Consider the following 18990-nt stretch of genomic DNA (forward strand, 5'->3'; position numbering starts at 1 on the left):
TTTGAGAAAAATTGATTCAGCTATGCGAAAGAAATGAGCAGACAAAGGAAAATAAACTCTCAGTCTCCGTGCAAAAATTTGACAACATCAAGATGAAGACTGGAGAGTTAATGACTGAATATGATGAACATGTCAATGGTATCATCAATGAACTGAATGCACTTGGTAAAGTGTATTCAAACAAAGAATTTACGTTGAAGGTGGTTCGAGGTCTTCCCAAAGAATGGGATGTAAAGACGATGGCTATGAGAGAATCGAAAGATCTGAACAAATTAGAACTACACGACTTGTTTTTCATAAAGCTTTATGTGATCTTGGTGCGAGTATAAATCTTATGCCTTTATCTGTTTTCAAGAAACTCGGATTAGGAAGCCTAAGCCAACAAGGATGCCCTTACAATTAGCAGACAAATCTGTAAAATATCCGTGAGGAGTCACAGAGGACGTGTTGGTAAAGGTGGAAAAGTTTATATTTCCTGCAGATTTTGTGGTGTTAGACTTGGAGGAAGATATGGAGATGCCTTTAATTCTGGGGAGGCCGTTTCTTGCAACTAGCAAGGCCCTTATCAATGTGCAAGAAGGGAAGTTGAGAATAAAAGTGGGGGAGGAAGAAATTAAGTTTGATGTCTTTAATGCTCTTAAGCACACACTCTGCACTGATGACTGTTTTAGAATCGATGCTTTGGATTCACTTGTGAATAATTTTGTGAGGACGCTGTGAAGAACCCATTGGAAGCCACCCCCACAATTGAATTAAAGGAGGATGAGTTGGACAAAGAAAAAGCGGAAATAGTGTCATACTTTAATGCCAACCATCCATGGAGGAAGCCAATGAGGATGAAACTGGAGGATTTGGGAGAGTGAAGAGATTTGACCCCTACGAAGTCAAGCATTGAGGAACCACCAATGCTTGAGCTCAAGCCACTGCCTCCGCACCTGAAATACGTATACCTAGGTGAGAATAACACTTTACCTATCATTATTTCTGCTGCTTTGACAGATGCTATGGAGGGAAAACTACTGCAAGTTCTCAAAGAGGAAAAAAAAAAACATTTTCCTGGAAGGTGGCAGACATCAAGGGAATAAGTCCATCAATCTTCAAGCACAAAATCTTGATGGAATAGAAGTACTAACCCCTCGTGCAACCTCAGAGACGACTCAATCCAAAGATGCAAGAGGTAGTGAAGGCTGAAACTATCAAGCTTCTCGATGCAGGTATTATCTATCCTATTTCAGATAGCGTATGGGTAAGTCCTGTTCAGTGTGTGCCGAGGAAAGGTGGGATTACTGTGATCACTAATGAAAAGAATGAACTTATTCCCACTAGGACTGTTACGGGGTGGAGAGTGTGTATTGATTATAGGAAGTTGAATGATGCCACCCGTAAGGTTTAATTTCACTTCTCTTTTATTGATCAGATGTTGGACAGACTAGTGGGGCATGAGTTTTACTGTTTTCTAGATGGGTATTTGGGGGGGTATAATCAAAGCACTATTGCACCTGAGGACCAAGAGAAAATCACTTTCACTTGTCTTTATGACATTTTTGCTTTCCGTCGTATGACTTTCGGTATTTGCAATGCCCCTATACTTTTCAGCGATGCATGACTGCTATATTCCATGATATGATTGAAACTTTTCTTGAAATATTTATGGATGACTTTTCTATCTTTGGTGATGAGTGTTTGCAGAATCTGAGCTCGGTGTTGAAGAGGTGCGAGGAGACGAACCTGGTGCTAAATTGAGAGAAGTGCTACTTCGTGGTACAAGAGGGAATTGTATTAGGGCACAAGATTTTAAAATAAAAGATTGAGGTGGACAAAGCTAAAGTGGAAGTCATCAAGAACCTACCACCATCTGCTTCAATAAAGGGAGTTAGAAGTTTCAAGGGCATGCCGGGTTCTACCGGCGTTTCATTAGAGATTTTTCTAAAATTGCTAAGCCTATATCATCCCAACTCATGAAAGATGTACCATTTGACTTTAAATCTGATTGTCTGCAGGCATATGAAAACCTGAAGGAGCGCCTGGCGACAGCTTCTGTGTTGGTGGCACCGGATTGGGATATGCCTTTTGAGGTAATGTGCGATGCCAGTGATACTGCGGTTGGTGCTGTCCTCGGCCAAAGACGGAACAAGGTATTTCACACTATATACTATGCAAGTAAGACTCTAGATGAAGCACAATTAAATTATGCAACCACTAAAAAAGAATTACTTGCAATAGTATTTGCACTTGATAAGTTCCATTCATACCTTGTTTTGTCGAAAGTCATTGTGTTTACTGACCACTTTGCATTTAAATATTTGCTTGCTAAGAAAGTGGCCAAACCACGATTGCTTAGGTGGATCTTACTTCTCCAAGAGTTTGACCTCGAAATAAAAGATAAAAAAAGTGTAGAGAATGTGGTAGCTGATCATCGTTCTAGGCTTGAGCATGTTAGCAAAAATTGTGAAAATGATGAGATAGATGATTGGTTTCTGGATGAACAACTATTAGTCGTGAAAAATTGTCCAGGGTTTGCAAATTTTGCGAATTTTCTTGTTACAGGCTCACCCACCGAAATTTAACATTTCACCAAAGAAAGAAATTCTTTTCAGACGTGAAATATTATTTTTGGGAGGAACCTTTTTTGTTCAAAATCTGTGCAGATTCCATGATACGGAGATGTGTGGCTGAGGAAGAGATGGGATTGATTCTCAGTCATTGTCATGACCATGAGGTAGGTGGTCATTTTGGGCCCACACGAACGGCATCCAAGGTACTCAAATGTGGCTTTTATTGGCCAACTCTATTTAAAGATGCACGTTCATTTGTCCTCTCTTGTGGTAGATGCCAACGCACAGGTAACATTTTTAATCGCCATGAGATGCCTTTAAATAATATTATCGAGTACGAAGTCTTTGATGTTTAGGAGATAGATTTCATGGGACCGTTTCCAACCTCTTTTACGAAAAAATACACTTTGGTTGCAGTTGACTAGATTTCCAAATGTGTGAATGAGGAATCATATGCCACGAATGATGCTCAAGTGGTGCTTAAATTTTTGAAGAAAAATATTGAAACGTCTACTATTCATTTCTTAAAATGAGCTAGAAAATTTTTTTTCTCTCCTTAATTTCCATAATTCAAAATATACACATATATATACTTTAAAATACCTTGCCACCATTTTAAAATCAAACAACCAACTATCATTTAAAAATCAAAGGAAAATAGTTTGAATCATAAAATCATCAAACATTTTATCAAACTTAAAAACATTATTTGAAAAGTATATCCCATACTATTACCCCTCAAAAATCTTTCATAACATAAATAAAAGTCGTAAAAATATCTTTAACATTACTTAAAATCATAAATCATAACTAGTGCGGAAAACTAACGTCGGTCCTCGGGTTATGTGCACCTTCAGTCCAGTCAGATCGACCATCAAGACCCCCATAATCATAATCATCATAATCACCTGCATCAATCACACCTAATAAATCTAAAGACTCAACACACAATATTCTTGATAACAAGTAATACATATACAAATCTCATGCAACAGTGAAAAAACTTGTACTTAAAATATCGTTTTCATGAAGATGCATAAACTTAAAACAATAACATTTTCATAAACATTTTCAAGATGCATAAACTTTAAATAAAAATATTTTCATAATGCATAAATTTTAAATAAAAACATTTTCATGATGATGTATCATTTTAAACATAATCATGTTCATAAACTTTTCATAAACATTTTCGTAAACATTTTCATATCAACATATTCATTTTCATATCAACATATTCATATTCATATTCGTATTCATATTCATATTCATGTTTGTTGGATTCAGATCGTTAAATATGACCTCCGTGTTCGTATACGTGTTGGGCGATGGATCCATCTACATGTAACCACAGTACTTGGCGGCGGGGACACCGACAACACTCTCATCGGTCAACTGGGCCTTGGCCTATCATATCCTCATATGGAAATACGATCGTCGGGGCTCCATCGGGGGCCTTCAACCATAGACGGGCTCCCTCTAGGGCCTTCTCCCGTAAATGGGCTCCCTCTGGGCCTTCTCCTCTCACGACATCCCCATTCATATCATCATATTCTTATCAATGGACATACGAACATCGGGCTTCCACTGGTACCATAACCCTCACGATATCTCCAACATATCATCGTATTAGTCACAATTACTTCACTCCCTTCAACGTTTCATATTCTCATCACTTTATAAAATTTAAACATGCATATACGTTTTTCTTTTAAACCAAGCATGCAACATATCTTTTAACGTTTTTGTTTTATCATGGAAACCCATAAATATAATAAATCATAACATATTAAATCATAAAATCCATAAACATTTTTAAAATATATTTTTAACATATTAAAAGTCCGTAAACATTTAAAATAAACGTTTTACCATATAAAAATCATAAAAAACCATAAATGTCTTATAATCATCATTTTAATATATTAAATCATAAACATTTAAAATAAACATTTTGACATAAAAATCCTTAAACATATAAAATTCCATAAACATTTAAAATAATCATTTTAACATATAAAATTCTTTAAACATCCATAACCATTGAAAATCATCATATTAACATATAAAACAGTATTCAGGACACTGCCATGACGTTTACTAAATTTCAGGTGTAAAAAGACCGTTTTACCCCTGAACGTAAATTCTCCCGTTTTTGACATTTTCTTAATTTAATTGACTCTCACATGTCCCAAATAATTATTCAAGCCTACATGAATTTTCTCATATTTTTATTTATCTTAAATCGATGACTTTTAATTTAATATTTAATTGTGACGTATTACTGCGTTTTAATCCCTAATTAAACCAAACCTTGACATAAAATTCCCAAATTAAAAACTTAGACTTTTAATAAATATTTGAGTTTAAATATAATTTTTCATAATTTTATACAGCTTAAAACTAGGCTTTTCAGTCAATTCTTTAATTAACGTTTCGTGCAGCGATTAAATCCCGGATAAATCCAAAACTCAATATTTTGAGCCCAAATTTTAAACATAGCATTTTTAGTATTTATTATACCCAAATCAAGCCCATTAAGTCCCTTGAACACGTCTAGGAAGCTACTGAATTTTTCTGCACCAGGAGTCCTAGTCCTAATATGATCCGAACCTAGGGTAATTTCGACTCCAGCCCTTAACCATCATGTTCAGCCTCTACCCAACAATCCTAGGACTTAAAACAAACCCATGACATGATTCTGGACTGAACCTAACAGCCCCAAACACGCCTAGCCCTTCAACCATACCCTAGGACTCTAAAACATATAATTTTCGTTCATAATGGTGTCCTATATTTTCCAGCATGTAAACATGCTCCCAAGGGTCATCAAACATGTGGAAAAACATCCCTTCAAGTTTTCCTACCATGGCAGCCCCTTTGTGCATCATTAGGATGAATTTTAAAATAAGAAAACTCGACATTTATGCATAATAAGCCATAAAAACGAAAATACAAGGAAGTGTTTCATATTTTTTATGCAAACATGCATCAAACATATAATATGGTGTGATAGATGAGAAAAAAAAAGATTAAGGCGTGCCTTTGCGTTTAAAACGCTCGAAATACGAATACCGTAGTGGTGAAAGTCGGCTACGAACGGAGGACGATTTCTATTTTTTTCTACCCTTTTCTCTTGTCAAAACCCCACCAAAAACCCACCTTGAGATGCACGGGAGTCGGGTGATCATTGTTGGAAAAAAGAACGAGGAAGAAAAATGTAAGGACCGTGTATCTTGTTATCGTAAATCACACTTTGATTATCGATAATTCATGAAATTGTCATGTGATTATGTATATGATGGATATCATGACAATGGAAGTGAGAAAATAGGTAGTGATAATGAAAGATTGTATTAGAAATTGATTTGTGTTTGAAAAGTATGCTGAACCGCGACAGAAAAATGACACATGCTACGGTTTTTAGCATAATTAACTGAGTATTAGTCCAAATGGAATGAGGCTAATTTCATTGGAAATCTAATACATAGTACTAAAACTTTCATGTTTTGAGTTTTGTCCAAATCCATTTAGAAATAGGGGCAAATCATCCCGAAGTGTATCGTGTGTGTTGCAGTTCCTGCACTGACACATTTTGGGAGAATGAGCATAACTCTCGTATCCAATATCCAAATTGAGTGAAGTTATGGCAAATGAAAGCCAAGATATAGAGCTACAACTTTTATGTTTACCACTTTTGCTAATTCGGAACCTAAAATAGCGTTTCGGACAGAACAAAACGCGCATCTGTGCAGGCCCGCGTGCGCGGGCAGAACCATGGGTGCATATGCGCGTTTGGCTCGCATATGCGCCGAAACCTCTGAAGCATGATTTAAGGAGTGATAAGGATGAATTTTTCCAGATGTATCCTTTCATTTCCTCTGAAACTTCGTAGGAAAACAAGAGGAATTGATTTCTATCGTCCGAATTCACGTCGAAATGTTATCCAAACGCGAAACAAATTATATATTCGAAATCCTCGCGTCGAGAGCTTTTTTTTGAGGTATGATTCTTTTGGTTTCAGCAGCTCTAGATATTAAAGTGCTGGAATAGCATGTATTTGAAGTTGATTTCAATATATGCGATAGAGTAACCGACACGAAACTCGTATTCGAATTCGGAATCGAATTATGCTAGAATTTTGATTTGATATGAATTTTTGAAGTTTCAAAAGATATTTGAAACTTATATTGTTGATTTTGAATGATGTTATTGATTGAAATGAATATGTTATTGATGTAGATATATTATTATACCGAAATCTTCAAGCTACATCAATTGGAAACGAGGAATTGAGGTATGTTGCGACCAGGTAACATACGACAGATATCTGTATTATATGATATATGTTTGATTGATTCGATTGAGATTACATGTCTATATGCCTTATGTGTTGAGTTGATGTGGCATACATGACATGCACGTTGTGCTATGATCCTTGGATACCCTGATATGATTTGATTTGATTCTGGGGTTTGTGAACATGATGCTATGTTTGGCATTATGTGGCCCTTAAAACATAGACATTAGTGGCCCCGATGATTTATTGAGATTTGGGATTTGATGGCGCTTTGTATACGCTATCATACGAGTATCCTTGATTGAGGCCGGTGTGCCAGCTCGAGCATTGATTTGATAGCGATTCGATTGATTCTGACATGTGCTCAGTGGATGGACATTTGACCTGATACCTCCACGACATACATGCATTGCATATCATATATCATTGTTTAGATATCTGTGGTATATATTGTGGTTGATTTAGACTGAGCTTTGCTCACCCAAGATGGGGCTGTTGTTTTCTTTGTATGTGAACAATGACAGGAACTCCAGGATATCAGGAGACCGGAGAGGGTGTTTCCTGAGGGAGTCACAGTTTGAGTTGAGGTTTATGTTTTCCTAGTATATATATGTATCTATATACCGGGACATGTCCCGATGATATGATTTGTTGTTGTCTGAGTTATTTTGATTATGTGTGGGAAGATTTTATGATGTGAGATTTAAGTACTATTTTTAGTATTCAAATGATATATTTGGGCTCATTGTAAAGAAAATTTAAACTCGTTTTCCGCTATAATTAATGAACCCTAATCAGATTGCATTGTAATAACGATTAGAAGTTAAGGGCTCCACACAGAGTGGTATCAGAGCATAGCTGAGAATGCTCAATTGAGTCTTGTGTACACTTGAATAGGCACAAATGAATTGTGCGTATGTGTTTGATTTAATTGTTTTACTTGCTCTTGCTTGATTTAGTTTGAGTAAGTTATTGATGAGATTGATGATATGAGATGATGATGATGTGAAATTGATATTGATTTGTGATATTCATCCTCTAATTTGTAGATGGATCCCACAAATGAAACTGCGGGTAGTAGTACTGAGAGGATGATTGGACAATCCTTTGAGCTGAAGCCTGGTTGAAGGATATCGAGCATTTGTTTAATATTGTTGAATACTCTAAGGCTCGGCGAATGAAACTTTCTCTCTATCAGTTGAAAGACCGAGCAAAATCATGGTGGGAAGCAGCTGAGATTGGACTGAAAGAGGCAGGGATTGAAGTCACATGGGATGTCGTCAAGGCCCAGTTTTTGGAGCAGTATTCCCCTCCTTATTATACTGCTCAAGAGAATGAATTCAATATTCTGCAGCAAGGAACGATGACTGTTGCAGAATATGCTTTGAAGTTTTCTACACTGTTGAAATATGCACCTCACGTAGCTACGAATGCAAAAGCAAAATATAACAGGTTTGTGAATGGATTGCATCCTGCTATATATACTTTTGTCATTTCGGGTTTGCCTACGAGCTACGTAGAGGCAGTTGAACGAGCAAAAGCAGCCGAAGCTTGATTACGGAGAGGAGGTCCACTGTATACTCCTCCACCTCCAGTGACAGCTTAGCAGCCTACCTTGCGTCCGAGAGGTAGGAAGTTTAAGAAGACTGGTTCCACTGTTTCTTCATCTTTTTCTAGTTCCAGTGGATCCCAGAAAGGGAGTCCCGTGATTGCTCCTTATTGTAGTTATTGTGGAGGAAAACATACTATCGAGCAGTGTCTAGGTATGTTTGGTATTTGTTATCATTGTGGACAGAAAGGTCATTTTTCTCATGTATGTCCGAATAGGGGTACGACTTCTGCCCAACCCCAGCCAGGATTTAGAGTTGGCCCCAGTATGACGAGACCTGCTGTTCCTGATTCCTATGTTCAGCAGTCGAATGTTCCACGATACCGAGGACCTTGTGGTCAGACTACTCAAGTCCCTCCTCAAGTTTGAGTGTATGCCATGACCGAGGATCAGGCGGAAGAAGCTCCTGGTGGTGTGATTGAAGGTATTTGCATGCTTTGCGATTATCCTGCACATGTTTTATTTGATACAGGAGCATCTCACTCATTCATATCTCATGCATTTGTTGCATCTCATGGTATTATGTGTACTCCGTTGTATGATGTGTTGTCGATAGCCTCGCCAGCAGGAAAGATTATTCTGTCTGAGCAAGTTGTGCATAACTGTGTATTGATATACGAGGATAATGTGATATTCCTAAATTTGATTTTCCGCCTCATCGAGAAGTTGAGTTTAGTATTGATCTTGTACCGGGAACTGCGCCTATATTTAAAGCTCCTTATCGCATGGCACCTCTTGAATTGAAAGAATTGAAAGAACAGTTACATGATTTTCTCGATAAGGGATATATTCAACCGAGTGTATCACCTTGGGGATCTCCATTTTTATTTGTTCGGAAAAAAGACGGTACTATGCGAATTTGTATTGATTATAAGCAATTGAATCGGGCCACTGTGAAAAATAAGTACCCACTTCCTCGTATTGATGATTTATTTGATCAGCTTCAGGGTACTTCTGTATACTCGAAGATTGATCTTTGTTCTGGGTATCATCAAGTACGTGTTCGAGAAGAAGATGTGCCTAAAACTGCTTTTTGTATCATGTATGGCCACTATGAGTTTTTGGTTATGCCTTTCGGTCTCACGAATGCTCCTGCTGTATTTATGGATTTAATGAATCGTGTCTTTCGTGATTATCTTGACCGATTCGTTATTGTATTTATTGATGATATTCATGTATATTCGAAATCGAAAAAGGAGCATATTGAACATTTGAGACTGGTACTTCAAACTCTTCGTAATGGTCATTTATATGCTAAATTGTCAAAATGCGAATTCTGGATGGATCGAGTAGTATTTTTGGGCCATGTTATTTCAAAACATGGAATATCTGTTGATCCAGCTAAGGTTGAAGCTATATTGAATTGGCCGAGACCTACGAATGTCCCTGAGATCCGTAGTTTCATGGGTTTAGCTGGTTATTATCGTCGTTTTATTGAAGGATTTTCGAAAATATCTAAACCTATTACTCAACTGACACAGAAGAATTAGAGATTCATTTGGTCAAATGAATGTGAAGCTAGTTTTCTTTAATTGAATACGAGATTGACCACAACACTTGTGCTAACTATTCCCTCAGGTACCGGAGAGGATTTGTAGTGTGTACAGATGCATCTGGTAAAGGTTTGGGCTGTGTTCTGATGCAACATGGCAAAGTGGTTGCTTATGCGTCTCGTCAATTGAAATTTCATGAAACTCGTTATCCTGTTCATGATCTTGAATTGGCTGACATTGTGTTTGCACTGAAGATTTGGCGTCATTACTTGTATGGAGAGAAGTTTGTTATCTATTCAGATCATAAGAGTCTGAAATATTTATTTTCTCAATCTGATTTGAATATGTGGCAACGCAGGTGGATGGATCTCCTGAAAGACTTTGATTGTGAGATTCAGTATCACCATAAATCGGTGAATGTTACTATGGATGACCTGAGCCGTAAAGTTCATGATTCTGTTTTAGCTTCTGTCAGTGTCGCCAATGTACATGAGGATATATGTACTTCTGGTTGGACATTTCACTCGAATTGGAATTCTTTCACTGTCTCAGCATTGCAAATTGAGCCGAACTTGATATCGAAAATACGAAAGGCCCAACGAAGCGATGCTCAGATCCAAAAGTCGAAAGAACTTGTATCTGCAGGACATCAGTCTGGATTTCAGATTTTTTCTGATGGTTCTTTACGACTTAATGGTCGGCTGGTTGTCCCTAATGAGTCTGAGTTGAAATCTGCCCTTTCGTGAAGCACATTGTAGCAAATACAGTATTCACCCCGGAGGTCGGAAAATGTATTTGACGTTGAGACCTCAATTCTGGTGGAGACGTATGAAGAAGGACATTGCTGAATTTATTTCGAAATGTCTTGTTTGCCAGCAAGTAAAAGCCGAGAGAATGAAACCTGGAGGATTACTCCATAGTCTTGAAATCCCGAAATGGAATTGGGAAAATATTGCTATGGATTTTGTGACTCATTTACCTCCCAAGGGCTGTGATGCTATTTGGGTTATTATTGATCGGCTTTCAAAATCTGCACATTTTATTCCGTATGAGCGGACTTATCCTTATAAGAGAATGGTCCGTTTATACATTGAGAATGTAGAACCCAAAAATCAGATTACGTATAAGCCATGCATAATTGATACTATTTAAATTTAAAATGAAATTTTATAAATATATGAAGTGTTTAATTCATTTTTATAATTGTTAAGTCATGATTATTTATTTTAAAAGTAGATGTTTAGTTTTATCTTTTCAGGATAAATACGTGAGGCCGGACCGGAGTTTGGAGATTAGAAATAAGATTAATAATAAGAAAATACTCTTAAATTTAATTTAAACTAAGGAATAATTTATTTTAATAAAAAAGAATGTTTTTGGGATTTATTAAATTAATTGGAGCTAAGTTAGTAAATAATTCTTTTAGGTTCAATATTTAATCAAATCTTAAATTAAAATGTGTAAACAAATTTGGGATGAATTAATCTAAGTATAATATATGCAAGAAATTAAATATAGCATTTAAATACTTAAATTTTAAACCATGCGATGCCATGCAAGAGTTTATTCTAAATAATGTGTTAATTCAGTCAAATGTATAATGGGTATTTAAAACCTTAAACAATTAAAATGCAAAGTTTAAATAATAATATACCATGCAAATGAATAATAATTTCGGTAAAGACAATTCAAAAGTGTAGTAAATCCATTCAAGTCACACTCAAATAGCCTTTAAGGTGACTACAATTCCTCACCTTTAATTCATTAGTTATTAGTAAATTCAAACACAATACTACACCTTAATTCTTTCTCAATCCATCATGCTAGCAAATAAACGTGTATAGGCAGCAAGAATAAGAAAAGAATCGGACAGCCAAGAGAAGAAGAAGCATTTCAAATTCCTTCAACTTCTTGACTTGTAACCCCCAACTTAATGTATATTATGACACCTTTAACACCTCCTATAACACTCATATTCAGTGTCTAGCAAACCCACACTCTCACCTTCAAAAAACATCAGAAAACAGCAGCTTAGAATCGTGACAGCAGCAGCTGAAACAAGAAAGAAATTCCACTCCGCTCCGCCGCGCCATATTCGTCGTATTGATTTGTTTTCTTCAAAACAAATTCCAGGCATGTACATGTTGTTTCTTTTATCTTCAATCAAGTCCTATAAATATTTTTAATCATTATATGTTCAGGATTCATGAGGTATAAACGAAATTTTGACAGCAAAAATCTGTACACCTCTCAGCCTTATGCTATGTGTCACGGTTGAGTTGATTTTGTGCTTACAGGGAGTTGCTCGGTTCCAGGCACTCAAGGCTGCTTCTAGGCATGATTTAGAATGTGTTAGGGTGTTATTGGTCCATTGGTTTACATCCATACACTCACAAATAAAGAAATGACAGCAACTTTTTCCAAAGATACAGATTTGAGCCACGGTTTTTGTTCTTGGTTGGTTAAGGAGTGTGTTCAAATCTTGGCTGTCCTAAGGACTGTAGCCATGTTTTGAATCCTTCCTTATCATGTCTAGGATGTGACCAAATCAGTTTTTCCAAGCTTGGTTCATGGACCCTTCAGATTTTTTTTACATAAACATCACAAGTGCACTTCGGTTCCTTCATTTTTCTATGTGAGCATGTTTCGGTTTTTGAGTGTTTGGATTGATGATGGTTGGCTTCTAGCCCATGACCATGGCTCATACAACGCTTCATCATGTCTAGATCGAGCCATGGTCAATTATAGGACCACTGGAATGATACAAGACAGCAAGTTAGTGCAAAACATCACAATACAGAATTTTGGTTTCTCAGGTTGGAGCTGTGATTGTCCTAGGTATTTGCTTGGGTTGTGGTTGGCTTTTAGCCCTTAGCCATGGTCCAAGCCATGCCTTAGGATGTCGGTAAAAGTCTCTGGTCAATGGTTCAAGCAAATGACCATTTGTTTCAGAGTTTCATCCTAAATAAGCAACACAGCCGCTGCTGTAATTTTTGTTCTTGACAGCAACTTTGAGTTGCGGTTAAGGAGGTGGTTTGAGTTCTTGGTTGGCTTTTAGCCCATGGACTTGGACTAGAAAATACCTCAATGAGTTATGAAAGTAATGTTTTTGGCCGTTTGTGATTTGGTTGAGTTTAGAGGTCGTACGAGAATTTACGGTGCAATGTGCCAAAATGACTCTCGAAAGAGTGTTTTATGTTTGTGGATTCCATTCACCAATTTTCGTGTTTTCTAGTCCTCATGAATATTTTTCAGTATGTTAGGGTTATTTTTAATCATGGTAAATGTTGGTTTAATATTGGTTCGGGTTGGTACGAAGCCATGATTAAAAAGCAAGATACTGGTTCCAATCGTCTCGTTTTTGGTTCGTTTGTCAAGTTTTTGTCAAGATAAGATTATTTGCATGTGTCACATATTAGAATTAGGTTGCAGCAAGCCTGGGAGCGATCCAACTCATTCGGTAAAAACAAGGTTATAATTATATTACGTGCATAAAATATAAAATGTTTTATTTTTGAGATATATGCGATATGTCTTGTGGCCACCTTATGTTTATGGGTTTGGAAGTCGGTGAGCGCAACCGAGGACCTCTCCACCCGATGACTTACGACCGGTTTACGATTATGTATGGGTACGGATATCCAGTCCAAGGGCTGTGGTGATCTCTACCTCTCAGTATACTGTGGTTTAGTCTGATCAGGCGCTCACGTTATGTTATGGGCCACTTGCTTAGAAACATTATCTGTAGCGCCCAAATTCAGTACACGTATAACCTATGCATTTATTTTAAATTATTAAATCATTATTTTAAGTTTAAATGAGTAGTAGCCATGCAGGATTTATTTAAATGCATTATTTTAAATTATTCAGGATTATGTGATGCACGTTAAAATACTTTTCGAGTTTCATGTTTCAGACGTTTATTCGAGGCGGGATTGGGGAAAAGACCCGATGACGATTTTGGCAAATAAAATGCGGTATTTTATTTTTAAAGCTAGGATGCGGCATTTTAAATAATTTATTTAGTTTTAGAATTTTTAAAACCTTTAAAGGTTTAGTGCTTGTGTATTCTTATTTTTATTGGGAGATTTTAATAAGTTTAATATTTGATTTATATTTAATTAGTAAGTTAATTATTTTATTAAACCAAGATTTATTTCCCATTAATTTCCTTCTAAACGCACACACACACACATGTTTACACACATTAAAACTCACGCTAACACACATCACACACACACATTCAGTTTTCATAATTTTAAAAGAATAGAACTAGGGTTCTTGAGCTAGACGGCAGCCGCCCCTTCCCTTGTCAATTTCCAGCAAGTTTTGATCGATTTTATTTCAAGAAAACGTGCCACGTTCGTGCCAGATCAACCTCGCTTCTTTCTCCGCTTCGGTATCGCCATTTCGGTAAAGTTTATCATAAAAAAGGCACGTATATTCTGTTATTTCTGCATCGATCTTGTCGTAGTATGCGTTGTGTTGTTATTTATGTGTAAAATATATGTGTGACGTGTAGAAGTTTGAGCAATCATGTTTAGATAAATTGTTAAACGATTTTGGATCACAAATTTTACGTTTTGCGACGCTTTTCTGAAAAACTTTCAACGCAAAAATTGTAGAACTTTTTGATACCTTCGATTTGATATAAAATTCGAGTTATTTGGATAAAAATTGAGTGAGTTATGGTGTTTTTCGTGGGACTGCTCAAACTGCGTTTTCAGAAAATTATGATGTTGATGCGTTCTTGAAGTTTAATGGTTGAAGGCTTCGTTGGGGATTGTCGGGTGATCGTTGTTGCGTCTAGGTATATTTAGCATGACGTTGGGGTGTATATTGGTGTGTCGTTTCACGTCGTTAGGCTCTTGGGAGAACGAGTAGTCGTGTAAACCATTTTCTGTCAAAGGTTTTGTTTATGGAGTATTGAGTTATTTGGGACATGTGGTTGCGTTGGGGACAATCGTATAGGTTCGAGTCATTGATGTAGTATCCTAAGATGGCCTCGTGGTGTCGATTCATGGTCCGTTCGATCGATTCTAGACTGTTAAGCAAAACCTGTTCAGAATTTTCGTATGTTGGCTTGTCCCGCAGGTACACGGACCCATGGACGGACCCTGGCACGGGGTCAGTGCCTTTGTTTCCTTCGAGTAGCCATTTTTGCGAGCTGACACGGACCCCCACACGGACCAGGGCACGGGGTCCGTGCCTTTGTTTTCTTTTGATGTCAAATTTGCGCAGGTACACGGACCCCCACCCGGACCTTAGCACGGCGTCCGTGCCTTCCCTTTTCTTCACGAGTCATTCCACCGCACCTACACGGACCCGGAACCGGACCTGGGCATGGGGTCCGTGTACTTGAGTTTTGGAAAATATTATGGTATGCTTCGAGGTTTGATATCTTTGTTTAGTGTAATGTGTAACAATGTCGAGTCACAGGAATTTTAGAACGTCCTAAAGAAATGTATGAACTCGTGGGTAAGCTTGATTGTTACGTTTGAGTTACACCCGTTAAGTTTATGAATTCACGTTAGTATGTTGCAGCAACGACCCCGATAGAAGTCCAACGAATCCCTCAACGCCAGGTAAGTATGTTGACGTGCAAAGAAAATATTTTCATGTTTTTGAGGTATGCTAAATGTCTTGTGACCAAATTAGTTTTAGGATTGGCAAGCGTTAAATTATGAACGGGGACCAATCAGCCCGTTAAATTATGAACGGGGATCTCATGTATGTGGCAGTGGATACGTCCCTGTCAGCCCAGTACTGTGGTTTAGTCTGATCAGGCGTGTATTATGTATGGGTCACTTGCTTTGAATCATGCCTCTACGAAAAAATGATGAATTTATGTATTTTCAAGTATGCAAGCATGTTAAGAAAGTTTATGTTGACGGCACGTCTAATTATGTACGTACGTATGTTCAAGTTCATTTTGCAAGTTCAAGTTTCAAGTATGTATGTCCTATTTTAAAGTTGCATGTGATTTTATTATGTATTACTTGCTATTCCAGTTTATACGTGTTGAGTCTTTTAGACTCACTAGACTTGATCGATGCAGGTGAGGATGTTTATGAGGAGGCTGGAGGTGGGGACCAAGGAGCATGCTTGGACTGAGCGGGAGGTTAAACCCGAGGACCGCCATGTTTTAATTTTTATGAAAACATTTATTTCTTATGTCAAACTTTGAATTTCAAATCTTTTGTTGCAACAACTTGAGAGACGTACAGTTTTACTTCTTTTATCGATTTTTTCTATGTTAACTTTTTATTTAAGAAAATTTTAATTATTCCGCAAATTTTAAGTAGAAAAAGTACGGTACGTGACATTATCTCTACCAAAAAATTATGATATGATATGATAGAGCTCTATTGAGCAAAGCTTTTACGTATGGTTTTTATATATGCACGTAGTTATAATTATTCATGATACGACTTTCACTGTACGCTGTACGATACCATATTTTTACGTTGCATGCGAATTTATGATATATTTATTTGTTATTCACGATATATACATGTTGAGTCTTTTGACTCACTAGACTTGATTGTTGTAGGTACTGATGAGGTCGAGGCCGAGGGCGGAGACCAGTGAGTTGGCTTGGGTCAGCGGTAGTAGGAACCCGAGGACCTCATGTTTTGGTTTATGCATTCTCTTATGTTCGAACTCAGTTTTAATACGTTGGATATATTTTAAGTAGTTGTTTGAAAACAATATTTGCTTCCGCTGTTATTTTTAAAGTTAAATTTATTTACATGTTTATTTTATAAATGAGGCAAGATAATTATTTATTTAGAAAATTTTTAATAATTCCGCTAAAATATGAATACGAAATACGGGCCTTTTACAGAGAAGATTGTGAGACTGCACGGTGTGCCAGTCTCGATTGTATCAGATCGTGATCCCAGGTTTGCTTCTAAATTCTGGGGTAGTTTCCAAGAAGCGATGGGTACGCGTTTGGCTATGAGTACTGCTTATCATCCTCAAACTGATGGTCAAACTGAGCGTACAATTCAAACGTTAGAGGATATGCTACTTGCGATTGTGATGGATTTCTGAATGGGATGGCAAGATGTTTTACCATTGGTGGAATTTTCTTATAATAATAGCTTTCAAATGAGTATTGGTATGGTTCCGTTTGAAGCCTTATACGGGAGACGATGTAGATCACCATTATTCTGGGATGAAATTGGTGAAAAACAATTGACTGGATCTGAAATGATACATGAAATGAATGATAATATTCAGTTGATTCGACAACGGATGAAAGCTGCTCAGGATCGTCAAACGAGTTATGCGAATAAACGAAGACGACCCTTAGAATTCCATAAAGGTGATAAAGTGTTTTTGAAAATATCTCCTTTTAGAGGCACTGTTCGATTTGGCATGCGATGGAAATTATCTCCTCGATATGTTGGTCCATACAAGATCCTTGATCGAGTTGGGAATTTTGCTTATCGACTGGCATTGCCACCATCTTTATTTGCCATTCACGATGTGTTTCATGTTTCTATGTTGAGAAAGTATAAACCAGATCCATCACATGTACTTCAACCTGATGAGGTTGAACTCGATCCTTCTCTTTCCTATGTTGAGCAACCTATTTGTATTATGGATCGAAAGGAGAAGATATTGCGTAACAAATTGATCCCTTTAGTTCGAGTGCAATGGACACGAAATGGTGTGGAGAAGTCAACGTGGGAATTGGAAAGCAAGATGCGAGAATCATATCCGCACTTGTTTGATTCTATTCCACCTGTTCCAATGTATTCAATGTATAGTGATTCATTTACTGATTTTTGTTTTGATATGTACTATAATTGGCGACGTACTATGTGTTTACCAATGTTATGTATATATGGACACTTGAGATTTCGAGGACGAAATCTTTTAAGTGGGGGAGAAATGTAAGGACCGTGTATCTTATTATCGTAAATCAGACTTTGATTATCGATAATTCATGAAATTGTCATGTGATTATGTATACGATGGATATCATGACAATGGAAGTGAGAAAATGGGTAGTGATAATGAAAGATTGTATTAGAAATTGATTTGTGTTTGAAAGGTATGCTGAACCGCGACAGAAAAATGACACATGTTACGGTTTTTAGCATAATTAACTGAGTATTAGTCCAAATGGAATGAGGCTAATTTCATTGAAAATCTAATACATAGTACTAAAACTTTCATGTTTTGAGTTTTGTCCAAATCCATTTAGAAATAGGGGCAAAATCATCCCGAAGTGTATCGTGTGTGTTGCAGTTCCTATACTGACACATTTTGGGAGAATGAGCATAAATCTCGCATAAAATATCCAAATTGAGTCAAGTTAGTGGAAAATGAAAGCCAAAACATAGAGCTACAACTTTCATGTTTACCACTTTTGCTAATTCGGAACCTAAAATAGCGTTTCGGACAGAACAAGACGCGCATCTGCGCAGGCCCGCGTGTGCGCGCATATGGACACCTCTGAAGCACGATTTAAGGAGTGATAAGGATGAATTTTTCCAAATGTATCCTTTCATTTCCTCTGAAACTTCGAAGTGAAACAAGAGGAATTGATTTCTATTGTCCGAATTCACCTCGAAACGTTATCCAAACTCAAAACAAATTATATATTCGAAATCCTCGCGTCGAGAGCTTTTTGAGGTACGATTCTTTTGGTTTCAGAAGCTCCAGATATTAAAGTTCTGGAATAGCATGTATTTGAAGTTGATTTCAATATATGCGATAGAGTAACCGACACGAAACTCGTATTCGAAGTCGGAATGGAATTATGCTAGAATTTTGATTTGATATGAATTTTTGAAGTTTCAAAAGATATTTGAAACTTATATTGTTGATTTTGAATGATGCTATTGATTGAAATGAATATGTAATTGATGTAGATAGATTATTATACCGAAATCTTCAAGCTACATCAATTGGAAACGAAGAATTGAGGTATGTTGCGACCGGGTAACATACGACAGGTATCTGTATTATATGATATATGTTTGATTGATTGGATTGAGATTACATGTCTATATGCCT

Source organism: Primulina huaijiensis, chromosome 11, assembly GCF_012295235.1.
Source record: "Primulina huaijiensis isolate GDHJ02 chromosome 11, ASM1229523v2, whole genome shotgun sequence".
Classification (NCBI taxonomy): Eukaryota; Viridiplantae; Streptophyta; class Magnoliopsida; order Lamiales; family Gesneriaceae; genus Primulina; species Primulina huaijiensis.